Source organism: Monodelphis domestica, chromosome 1 (genome assembly GCF_027887165.1).
Source record: "Monodelphis domestica isolate mMonDom1 chromosome 1, mMonDom1.pri, whole genome shotgun sequence".
NCBI classification, from domain to species: Eukaryota; Metazoa; Chordata; class Mammalia; order Didelphimorphia; family Didelphidae; genus Monodelphis; species Monodelphis domestica.
The window spans coordinates 538,824,747-538,837,803 of NC_077227.1; the positions used below are offsets into that span (position 1 = coordinate 538,824,747).

General features: G+C 35.5%; 1 protein-coding gene and 2 long non-coding RNA genes across 7 annotated transcripts in view; 1 reads left to right on the forward strand and 2 right to left on the reverse strand.

Annotated features, from left to right (window-relative positions):
- The window catches only part of ASAP2 (ArfGAP with SH3 domain, ankyrin repeat and PH domain 2), a 260,772-nt gene that overhangs the window by 204,988 nt on the left and 42,727 nt on the right, over positions 1–13,057 (reverse strand). The gene's annotated exons all lie outside the window — the stretch shown is intronic.
- The window catches only part of LOC103106401 (uncharacterized), an 80,832-nt gene that overhangs the window by 22,525 nt on the left and 45,250 nt on the right, over positions 1–13,057 (forward strand). The window lies entirely within an intron of this gene.
- The window catches only part of LOC107650590 (uncharacterized), a 67,929-nt gene that overhangs the window by 13,697 nt on the left and 41,175 nt on the right, over positions 1–13,057 (reverse strand). The window contains exon 2 of the long non-coding RNA XR_001626152.2: positions 1–13,057. This exon is cut by the window's left edge and continues 13,697 nt beyond it; it is cut by the window's right edge and continues 31,655 nt beyond it. This is a non-coding gene — a long non-coding RNA (uncharacterized LOC107650590).

Consider the following 13,057-nt stretch of genomic DNA (forward strand, 5'->3'; position numbering starts at 1 on the left):
TATGTCACTCAAATCTCTCTGGTCCCATTTGCATATCTATATGACTCTTCAGGTCCCTTTCTACCTTCATATTTTATGTCTCCATCAAAGAAGAGTTCATGGGGATAAGTGTAGAAGTAATGTTTTCAGGAAAGAGAATTATATGAATCAGCTGAATCCCAGAGGAAAAAAAAAAGGGAAAATGTACAAGACAGGAGAGGAGAAACTCTTCAAACTCAAAAGCTAAAGGAAAATTACTCCATTCAGTGTCTTTCTAAGGCAAAAAGAAATTGAGAGCAGCCAGAAAGGAACAAGGTAATATATTCCCTGAGAACAACATCCTATTTAGCAGGCAAATTGTTCAACTTTTATAAACAAAGTATGGATGAAAAAAGTTGACCATCTGAGACTCACCAGGCATCTGGTAATTCAGAGCCATTCCTAGGTCCACTTTGGCAAAGGGCAAATGAGTTTCCTTAATTGAGAGCAAAGAGTTCACTCTCATCAAGCTTTCCAGATGCTCCTCTCCTTGCCTACCAACATCGTTAGTCCTCTGTGCCATGGAAACTCATGAATAGGCTAATATCAGGCAGGAAAACCCTTGAACAAAATTTACTAGATGATTTATTAGCACCAGCTGACACATGGGCTTCTTCCCCACTGTGCACAATCCATTAACTTCCTGATGATACACCTCTACTTCACACAGAGGAGCCATTATGAGTTGCTCCATTACAATGGGTAGATAAGGACTAAGAGCACTAAGGAAGGACACAAAGGAAATGCTACTGTGTTCAAAGGACAAGCAGTTTGGAAAACCTCTCCAGTTTGTCTCACTGACCTGCTGAGTGGGATCTCTTACAGGCCTACTTTTTACTCCAGGTTTACAATGAATAATTACACATAGGTCTGCATCATTTTAAAGCAATTGATGTATTTCTCCTTATGACTACTTCAGTCTCTAAAGCTTGTGATTTACTGATTGTGGTCACTGAAAAGTTATGCACAAATGGAATTTAGGTAGATTAATTTTATTATGAATGCGAAAAGGACTCGATATTTAAAGAATCCCCAGGTTGGCTCTTTTGGTCAAATTAATGACTCAGTGAACATTTAGCAAGCATCAACTATGTGTCAGGCACACAGATGTAGGCTGAGTACAAAAAACAGTGGCTACTCTCCAAGTGCTTATATTTTAATACAATACTGTAATATTTTAAATTATGAAGCTATTTCTGGCTTAATAACTTTACTAAATCAAAAGTAGTAGTAGTAGTAGTAGTAGTAGTAGTAGTAGTAGTAGTAGTAGTAGTAGTAAAGAGAGGAAAAAGTAGGAGAGAGGTAGAGAGATACTTAGCTTTCTAATCTATTGGCTGCCATAATGGGCTTGTAGCTACAACCCAGTAAGGGTCCACTCTGTTCCTTCATGCACAGTCAAAGACCTCAACCTTCTGTTGGTTTTAGCTTATAAGGTCTTTTCTCTACCCACTAACTTTCACATGTTACATCTCAGGAACCAATAATACTTTCTTCATTTGCCTGGGCCACCCAGGGTGGCAGTGCCTGTGGAATTTTTGGTTCTCATCTTATTAGTTCTTATTAGTTCTCATCTTATTAGTTTTTATTAGTTCACTGGGTCTTTAACTTCCTTTATCTGAGGCTTATCTATACCTGAATTTATTTCCAGGTCACTGGAAGATGATGTAAAAAAAGGCCATACCAGAGAGAGAAATTTGGGTCTGACAATCCCCCCTGTAATTCTATTGGGAGATAAGCTTGCTAAAATCTCTCTTGGGATCTTTGGGAGATTAACATGCCTAGTCTCCTCAATGAATCATTTCACATAACCAGCTTATACATCTAAAGATTCTCTTACTAGAGATGCATAAAATACTGCATTTTACATAGAGAGAATTACAAAAATTTGGGGATAAGAGGTAAAGAAAAGAAAACAAAAATGATTTATGGCTGCATTGACAAAAATCCAGTTGAGGGCACTCCCCTCTTTGGCATAAGTTTATATTCAGAATAAATGATATGTTCAACTCCCTTCAATTCAGTTCATTTTATATCTCAAAGTTCTCTCTGGATCTCTTGATGTTTCTGTAGGCATCCTTATGGCATCTTCTCTAAAAGATCTGCCTTCTTGATTTGGAGTGTTGGCAATTTTCTTTTCCTAAAATTACTTTAAAAGATCTTAAACCTTAGATTTTAGGATAATTATACACTACTTAATATATTTTACCTATATTTTATCATATAATAATTTAATATAATGGGAGACAGATGTATATACAGAAGAAATGGAAAGAGAATAAACACAAACAAACAGAGCAGTTAGTAAATTAAAAGGAAAAAATATTTTAGAATTTGAACCAACCTCTCAGTGGTGAGGAAATGTATGGGATTTAGATTCAGAGAGCCAGGGTTTATATATACACATATATAAGACCTGTGACACTGGGAAAATAACTTACTTTGAGTTTTCATTTTCTAAACCAATAGGATCAAACTCATAAAGAAAATGAATCACTAAATTGGAATCTTTGCAGGTTGCATATTGACTTAGAAAACCACATATCAACATTATTTGTATTCTCTTGTATTTTTATTTACTTTGTTCAGTATTTCCCAATTACATTTTAATCTAGTTCAGACTTCATTCCTGATGGCTATTTTAACACCTGTGTCTTGAACTATAAAATAAAGATATTGGTTCTATTAAATGACCCCATGGTTCCTTTCAGCTTTAAATCCTGTAAACCTATTTGTTTTGATAGTCTTTAGTTTTATGTTGAGTTCAGCTCAAATAAGTTGTATATTATTATGTATATGGATATAACTTCATAGAATGTTTACAAAAACAATAGAATTTATTATGTGAGGTTGTTAAAACTCAAACAAAATGACCAAACGTTTAATCCAAGTTTTGGGGGGTAATTAGTTTTTACAATTTAGTGAACATATTAAAACCTACATGGAATTTATATTATTAAAGAATAAAGAGAGGGCTCCATATACACACATTTGCAATTCTTAACCAATTAAATACTACCACTGCAATTTAAAAGTAAAACTCAGGTTAAGAAGATCAAAAATTACAAAATTACCCAAGCTTCTCTATGTTGCTCCCTTGTTAGGAACATAGAACACTGCAACAGTATTTAATCATTAACTTACCAAAACTAGTACAAAACTGGGTCTTTAAGTTCTCATGTTTCCAACTTAAAAAGAAAGCCAAGTATTTTCATTGTTAATCTAATTGATCTACATCTTTAAGTGCACTATTAATATATTTGAAAGACTCAAAAATATTCAAACAATTTTAATCATAACAATAGGTGACATTTATACTGGATGTTCCAAAAGGCTTACTGTAGTTTTAAGCTAGTAAACTGGATTGAACCTGTGATCTCATAGAAAAGGTAAGTGATTTGCCTAATGTCAGGCAGACTATAAACAGGAGTGACATTTAAGCTTGGGTCCTCTTTAAGTTCTAAAGTCATTGTTCCTGCTTTTGTTCCATACTAGTAATAGTTTGAATAGATAATGCAATGCAAATGTGCTTTCTACACATTTCACCTTGCAAGCCTTAAGTGGTGAGAGACTTGCCTACAAAAAAAAAAGACAGAAAGGAGAAAGAGGTTGATAAAAAACACAAAAATGGGCCAAAATTTAATTCTCCTGCCTCAATCCCCATCTTTGAAGACATGGGCTGGACCCCATACTAATGGTTTCATAGACTTATAAAGTTAGATTTGGAAATGACTTTAGAATCTATCAAATATAAAGCATTTTACAGATGAGGAAACTGACACCCAGAGTTAAAATAACTTGCCCAGAGGTCACATTGCTAATGTGTGTCTAAGGCAGGATTTGAATTCAATACTGGCTGGCTGTTCACCATCTAGTTAGCCTTTATGTTTTCAGATCTAGTTTTTCCCCCCATGGGAGGATACCATTCAATCATGTTTCTACTAAGAAGTGAGAGCTCTCAGAGAAGGATACCTGTCAGAACCATCCCCAAATTCTCTTCCAAGAGTAGACATTAACCACCAGGTTCAACTGAAGATATCAAGAGACTACCTCTGGTTGGCAAAGAGTTATGATCATGATCAAACTAGTCAGTGCCCTCAAAAATGCTATGGTTGAAACTTGATGATCACAAACCTGAAATCCTGTCTTGCATCTAAACTACCACAACATAGAGCATCAGCCTCCTTTTTTAGAACCTACTTCACATGGTCATTAAGATCTGATGGGATAATGTAGATAAAGCAAGCACTTTGTACCCACTGTCATTGTTAACCCATTTGCTATAGGAGAGCTCACCCAGAAAGGCAAGAATTTTAAAAAACATGGCCCCAAGGATAATTGGATTTGTCTATTATAAATGCAAAATCTATCATGAACACCCCAAACAACTCCTTACTTCATGAGGAACCCTGCTCCAGAACACAAACTTCTCAGTTTACTCCCACTAAGGAAATGTTTTGGGCTCAAACATCCAAGAGGAATCTTCTCTTGTCCTCAATATAACAATTCTGAGGACAAAAGTATTTATATGTGTACTTTGATCACTTTGATCATATGCCTAGGTTGGTGCAGTACAAAGCAGTCTCACTGTTTCCTTCACTAGAACTCTCATTAAGAAAATCTGTCAAAAAACCGTTAGGCCAGGGAAGAGTTAATATTTTATGTGCACAATGGTTCCCATGGCAACCATAAATTCTGCTACACTGATATATCAATAAAATATCTTCCAGAATTCAAGACATGTACAACAGCAAAATATATATAGGATGGAGAAGGAATGTTGAGCAAATATATAAGTATGCTAAGCTAATAATATTTAGACTCTAAAATGTGTGTGGGTGTGGGTGTTTTGTTTTTTACTTACTCTTTCTTACATGTGGGTATATCTAACATTCTGAAAATTCTGTGAGGTCACACTGTGAAAATGTGAGCCATGTGGAATGAGGAAGTCTTCCCTATTCTTCTGCTCTAGCTTAATTCCTTTCCCCAAAACCACTCCAGTAGAGGGATCTCCCTCTGCCTGAACCCTTGGGTTTCATGCTCATCTTTCCTAGAGTAGGGAGATAGATAATGTTTGGATTTTAAAAAAACATATAAAGAAAAATAGAAACATCAAAAAAATCTATATAATTATGCTGGTTATTGTAGAGATTCTAAGAAGGCAATAGCTAACTCCTTCCATAGAACAAGAGCTTCCTTGAAGTCAGAACTATGTCAAACACAAATTAAGCTGAATAAATGAGTGGCCAGTCAATAGAATCGAATATCATATTTGTCACAGATATAAATTATAAAAAATTATAAAAGAAATGTATCATGGCCTAGAAGATGGAACTGTAGCCTCTTGAGTCAGGAAAAGCTAGGTTCCATTTCATTTCTGACACATATTGGCTATATGATCAAGTGTGGACAAGTCACTTAACCTCTCAATGCCTCAGGTAACTAAAACTGTCAGTTATTGAATAATTGATCTGCACTAGATAGAAGTAGTTTCCTACCAGTAGCTCCCTTCAACAATTAAACCACTGGCCAGGCTCCCTCTCTAGAATTTTTATTTAAACTACAACTGATAATCTCAAAAGAATTCAGTTAAGATAACAGAATGGAGAGTGTTTAAACTAGATTCCGGAAGACCTGGATTCAAATCCTGTCATATACATTTACCAGTTATATAATCCTGGCATTTTACCTCTCTTGGGCTGTTTTCTCATCTGTAAAATGAAGACTTTGGCCTTGACAACCTCCTAAGTCTCTTCCACCTAAATCTATGATCCTATGAATCTAGAGATGATCATGCATGAAGAACACAACTTCATTACTGACACTATAGGATAAAAAGCTTTGATTTTTACTAAAAAAAAATGGTGGCTAAGATATTGCAAGATATAGAATTTACCCCTTGGAGTATGAAGTTCTGGATGAACACATTTCAATTAAGATATAATGGCAGATATCCAATCATAATAGATTGACTTTGTAACCAGGATAGAATTTAAAAGTTATTAAAATTGACATGTATATAAAATATGTGGATATACAGAAATATATGTATATTATGCATTGATAATAATACTTTAAATATATACACATACAATATATATAATTATTCTATATTATATTTGCATAAATTTACATATATGTATTTAAGAAAAGAGGGAGAGGCACCTATGGTACACCAGGGAGAAAGCTGGCCTTGGACTTAACCCTGAGTTCAAGTTTCATCTCTACTACATACTAGCTGGGTGACTCTTGAGAAGCAATTTAATCTTTCAATGCTCTAGGCAACTCCATAAGCCTATAAATGGCAACAAACATACTAACTTGCATAGTAGAATGAGACTCCAATGCCAGTGAAATTACAGTTCCAGTCCTTATCTGTATCCACAATATAAAGGTATTTTGGAATGCTATAAACAGAATTTATCCTAAAAAGAAACTGCTAGACATACTTTGCTTAAGTTTGATTTTTTAAAAAAACTCTAATGAAGCTGGAAATGGTCTTGGAGAAAACATCTAAATAGCCAAGAGGATGGAACAGTTTACATATAAGAGAAAACCCAAAAAAATTAGAACCTTTCATTGTGGTTCTATGATAATCAAGGATGTGGATTAAGCTCAGACATTTTTGTCATCAAATCCTAAAACAAACAAAAAAAAAAACTGAATTAGGAGAAATGCCCTCAAGTTTAGTCATGGACTTGTAGACCAGGAAAGCAAGTTGGTGACTGACTCATTTTACTAAAGACATTAAGACCTAAGAAGTTGAAGTGGGAAAATAAAGTGGGCTATTTCATTAGATAGTGAATTCCTGTCACTGGTAGTGCTCAGGCAGAAATGGGATGCCCATTTATCTGGAATGCATAGTGTCCTGTTAGTAATCCAATGGAAAGAAAATATTGTTAAATTTAGATGAATGTTAACTAAAGATTATTTTTAGGTAATTTAAATTTTTTTTAATTTTCTCCTCCAATTACATGTAAAAACAGTTTCCAACATTTTTCAAAGAATATTGAGTTTCAAACTGTCTCCCTCTCTCCCTCCTCAACCTCCCAGCTCCCTTGAGATAGTAAATAATCTCATACAGATTTTACATGTGCAATCATGTAAAAGATTTTCCCATATGTGGAAAGAAACTCAAATAGAAAAAAAATTTAGACAGTGAAAAATTTTTAATTTAGATTCAGACTCAGTCGTCCCCCCTGGAAGTTGAGGTCATTTTTTATTTGAATCCTTTGAGATACTTTTGGATCATTGTATTGCTGAGAATAGCTGTTATTCACAGTTGTTCACTATAAAGTATTCTGGTCACTCTACAATGGTCTCCTGGTTCTGCTTATTTCTCTCTGCTTCAGTTTGGGTAAGTCTTTCCAGGTTTTTCTGAGCTCCTCCTGCTCATTTCTTACAGAACAATAGTATTCCATTACAATCATATACTATAACTCACTCAGCCATTCTCCAAATGATCAGTAGTCCCTCACTTTCCACATCTTTGCTTCCCCTAAAAAGAACTGCTTTAAATATTTTTGTATGTATAAGTCCTTCCCCTTTTTGCTTTTGCTTTTTATCTATTTGAGATACAAACCCAGTAATGGTACTGCTTGGTCAAAGGGTATGTACTATTTTATATCCCTTTGGGCATAGCTTCGAATTACTCTCTTGAATGATTAATCAGTTTTCAACTCCCCTAAAAATGCATTCATGTCCCAAATTTCCCATATCTCCTCCAAGTTTTCTCATTTTCCTTTTCTGTCATAATAACCAATCTGATAACTGTCAGATGTTGTTTTAATTTGCATTTCCCTAAATAACGGTAATTTATAGCATTCTTTGCATGACCATAGAGAACTTTACTTTGTCCAAGAACTGCCAATTCTTATCTGTTGACCATTTATCAACTGGGGAATGACTTGTATTCTTACATAGTCAACTCATTTCTCTAAGTATTTGAGAAATGAGACCTTTATTAGACTTGTAAAAAAATTTTACGCCATTATGATTATTGTGTATTACTTTCCATCCTATTTACCTCTTGTTTAGCTTCTGACTTCCATCTCCCCCAATTTTCCCTCTTTTCTATCAGCCCTATCTTCTTTCTTATATCCCCTTCCCCTCCTATTTTCATATAGGGTAAGATAGCTTTCTATACCAATAGACTGTGTATGTTCCCTCATTGAGCCAATTCTGACAAGAGACGGTTCACATTCTCTCCTCCCCAACTCCCCCAACTTTCCTTCCACTGTGAGTTAAAAGAATCCTCTCCCAATGTAGGGATGTACATAACCTTAGTGTCTTATGATTTCTCTTTCCTGTTTACCATTTTATGGTTTTGTATTTGAGAGTCAAATTTTCCAATCAGCTCTGGTCTTTTCATCAGGAATGTGTGAAAGAAGTTTCATTGAATCTCCATTTTTCCCTCAGAAGGATTACAGAAGTAATTTTTAAAGGTAATTTAAATTCAGATCTATATTAGTAAGAGAGGTACTGTATGCTTTAATGAATTTATTCATTTTTCATAAATGCTTCTAAGAATAAGGCATCAAAAATCACATACCCTTGAAATGGAGTTCATGTGCTATTAAGACCAATAAATTAAAGGGTAGAGCCAAACGATATAACTAAATATGATTCAAAGAGGATCAGCACTTTAAATCTAAAGTTTCTAAATTCTCAATTGACTTAATATATACCAGAGAGCCCTGGAAGGATCAACATCTTTATTTCTTATAGCACTTAAATAGTTTAGAAGCTTCAGTTTGTTAAGATTTCTAAATTGTAATCATTCAATAAGCCTCAGAAAAATAGACTGTGCGAGATGAACGCAAAGAGTACTCTTCTCAACTAAGATCCTTACTAGCTTTATACCAAAGTCAAGCTAAAGGAAGTGGGGATCCCCAAATAATGTTGTTCTGCCCTTGGTTCATATTGTTCACTCTCTCTTTATTTCCATCACATTCCAGCCCTTGCAATTCAGTTAGAATCTGCTTGTTATTTGAGGTCAGATGATAAACTTCCCTATCCTTTCAAAACAATCACCTCCCTCACAGGCTCAGATATAAGAACCAAACCTTCATGTTAGAGATGAAGAAAAGACCCAGAGATCAAATGACTTGTCCAAGGTACTAAAAGCAGAAGTAGGATATGAACTTATGTCTTACAACTCCAAATCCAGTACTCATTTGTACTAGCGCTCTCTCTCTATATCCTTAGCACTGCTGTCTTCCACCTTCAAAATCTTTCTAAATTAAATTCCTTAGCTGTGAACAGTGAAGCTACTCTTTTGATTTCAAATTCACACTAAATAGTCAATTGTATTTCTATTTTTACTACAGAGGCTTGTTTCCTCCTCTCAAACCGCCAAACCTCTCATTTATATTCTCTAGATATAAAAACAGCTTTGTGGTGGCTGCTGTTATTAAGTTGTTTTCAGTCATGTCTGACCCTTCATAGTCCTATTTGGGGTTTTCTTGGCAAAGATACTGAAGTGGTTTACCATTTCCTTCTCTAGCTCATTTTATAGATCAAGAAACTGAGCAAACAAGGTTGTGACATGCTCAGGATCATATAGTCAGTAAATGTCTGAGGCTGGATTTGTACTCAGGTCTTCTTGACTGTAAGCTCTGCATGCCATCCACTGCATCACCTCGCCACCCCGTTTTCCCCAGTTGCACAGACACAAGTTCTGTTTCATCTATTTTGCTTTCATTCCATTTATTCATCAATGTCTACAACTCTAACTTGTGAGTTTTCAGTCAAGTCCACAAGCATTTATCAAGCATCTATCATGAGCAAGGAACTATGCTGAGCATTGGTGTTACAAAGAAAAGCAAAATAAGTCTCTACTTTTGTTTTACTGGTTTAAAAAAATCCTTACCATTTGGGTTCTAAGGCAAAGGAGTGGAAAGGGCTGGGTAATGAGGATTAAGTGACTTGCCTATGATTAAACAGCTAAGAAGTGGCTAAGGCCAAATTTGAACCCGGGGCCTCACATTCCTGTTTCTCTCTCAGGGTAGCCCTAGCTATCCCCTTACAAATTATTATTATTTTTTTGCTTATTTTTATGGTTTCCTCAGCGGTAAAATAGACCTACTTTACAGCATTGTGAGGTTCAAATGAGAGACTATCTGGAAAGCACTTGGCCCAGTGCCCAGCACAAAGCAGGTGCTTAATAAATGCTCATTTCCTTTCTCTTTCCTCCATGCTCTCAAAAAGCTCACATTCCAATGGGAGAGGACAATATGCAAACTGCTAGATACAAACAAGACAATTTCAGAGGAAGGCACCAGCATGTCATGGAGAATCAGGAACACCTTCATAGATGGTGAGGTTTTAGCAGGGACCTGAAGTGAGGGAATCCAGGAAGAGGGATGAAGAGTGAAAGAATTTCAAGCATAATGGAGATTCAATAAAAACAATTAGGATGAGAAGCTGAGTAGTGTGTTCAAGGATGGGCAGGGCTATTGTCACTACACTGACGTATATATGTTTGAAAGTAATGTGAAAGGTGAGTGGAAAAGGGGCAGATAGGTGGCTCACAAAATAGAAGACCAGACCTGGAGACAGGAGGTTCTGGAGTCAAATCTGACCTCAGACTGGGCTTCCCACAGTGACCCTGGGCAAGTCACTTAACCCCAATTGCCAAGACCTTATAGCTCTTCTGCCTTGGGACCAATACATAATATTGATTCTAAGACCAAAGGAAGGGGTTTAAAAGAAGAAGAGTGCAAAAATAGGAAAGGGCAAGGTTATGAAGGGCTTTAAAAGCCAAAGAGAACATATTATACTTGATCCTGGAAGTAACAGGGAATTTACTGAATAAGAGGGTGATATAGACAGCCCTGCACTTTAGGAAGACCAATTAGACAGCTGAGTATGAATGAAGGCTAGATTGGAGTGGGTGAGTTGAGGCTGGGAGACAAACTATTGCAATGGTCCAGGTGTGCCAAAGGGTTTTAAGCTTTACAAAGCAGCTTACAGGGTCACAATTTAAAAATATCCTGCCTCCGTTTTTCAGAGTAGTGTTTGAGCACGGTCTGTAATAAGAATCTAAATGATAGCATATGTTTGATTGAAAACCTCCAGTACAAGTGCCAATATTCAACACAACAGGTTGTACTTTGTCCTTCAGAAATGATCATATAAATTTTCTTGTTATTATAAATAACTTTCTGAATAAGATGGTGTACAAAGGAGAGTCAGGGCACACACCCCATCATTGTAGCACTAGAGATGAAAAGAATACTGGCTTGCCTAGTTCAAAAAGTCAAATAATTTTTATCAAATTCGCAAAACCAGAGTTCACAGCTAATTTGATTTATGCCATCAAGATAGCAATATACAGGTTCACATAGAAACCCTTCTGAGAAATGGGAGTAAACCATGGGGGCAGCTTAAGTGGTTCAGTGAATAGAGAGCCGGAACTAGAGATGTGAGGTCTGGGGTTCAAATATGGCCTCATATATCCTAGCTATGTGAGTGCCATATGTGCCCTATATAGGCAAGTCACTTAACCCAATTGTCTAGTACTTACTCTTCCATCTTGGAACTGATACTTAGTACTGATTTTATGACAGAAGGTAAGTATTATTTTTTTAAGGGTAAACCATGCTCTTAATATCTAGTTAAAATTTTTATTCATTGTATAACAATTGTACAGAGAAAGGAAAGAATCCACTGATAGGAAGAAGTGGGAAGGGATGGGGAAACAGAACAAAAGTAATTATTGGAATAGAATTTAAAATTAGCTAAGCATAATAAAAATGGACATTGGTAGAGCACCTGAAGGTTTGCAAAATACTTTATGCATATTATATCATTAAAGTCTCCCAATAAGATCATCTAAATTTTATAGAAGAGAAAGCTAAAGTAGAGAGCCCAGAGTAACTAAGCGAATGATTGTCAGAGGCAGTATTTGAACTCAGATCTTTCTTCTGACTCCAAGTCCTGCACTATCAATTATACCATAAAGTTTCCTTAGTATACAAATCTCGTGATACCAAGAACACTGTCTTGACCACATTTGAGTAGTTCCATAGCAACTGGATTACTGGACTTGGAGTAAAGAAAACCTGGGTTCAAATTATGCCTCTGATACCTTTTGCTAAATGGTCATAAACAAGTCATTTAGCATTTCTAAGCATCAAATTTCTTGTCTAGTAAATAGATACCATCTGTACTACGTACTTCACGCTATTTGTTGTGACATGCAAATGTGATAGTATATTCTCAAATTGTAAAGTGTATAAATAAAAAAGGGTCTAAAACCTATAATACATACTAATGTCAGTTGTTGCTGTTATCCAAAGGCTTCTCACAAAAAGGAAGGACCCTTTTTTCCTTCTATATTTCTTCTAGGTCTCTAAAATCATAATTTCATTATTATATATGATATATTGTCTAATTAATATTACCTTAATATTTACATAGAAATAAATGCCAACAAAAATATATAACAAATTAAAGTCAGAAGTTACATGGCAGGTGATTAACCATCCCTTGATCCTGTCACTATCTGATAGACACTTCAAAGTTCCAACATAATCCCTACCTGCACCCACACAGACATCAATTGATCAAAAGCCACTTGCCCTACTTAACTTTGTATCCCACTTGAGCAATAATTAGTTGAATCATACAGCTTCAAAATCAGTATATCTGAGTTACAACAGGGTCTTAGACCTTGGGCTTCTCAAACTACCAGCAGTTATAAATTAGTGAACTGGTCATCCCTAATAAGTAGCAATTTAGAAAAATAAAGGTAATTTTCAGAGGCAAGCAGGAACAAATGCAGAATAACCGCCAAAAAAGTAGTTGGAAATAGCTTTAATTTTGTTATCCTTCCCTCCAAAGGGCATCATAATCTCAGCAACTAAACCATACCTCTTGAAATTACAATTCTGCAAGCTAACATGATTATTAAGCATTTAAACAGCACTTCATATTTTTGTAATACTATACAACCATTAATTAGTCATTTAAAACAACCACCCTCTAAGTATTAACTCTTTTTCAGAACTAGAGAAACAAAGCTCTAGTTAACCAACAG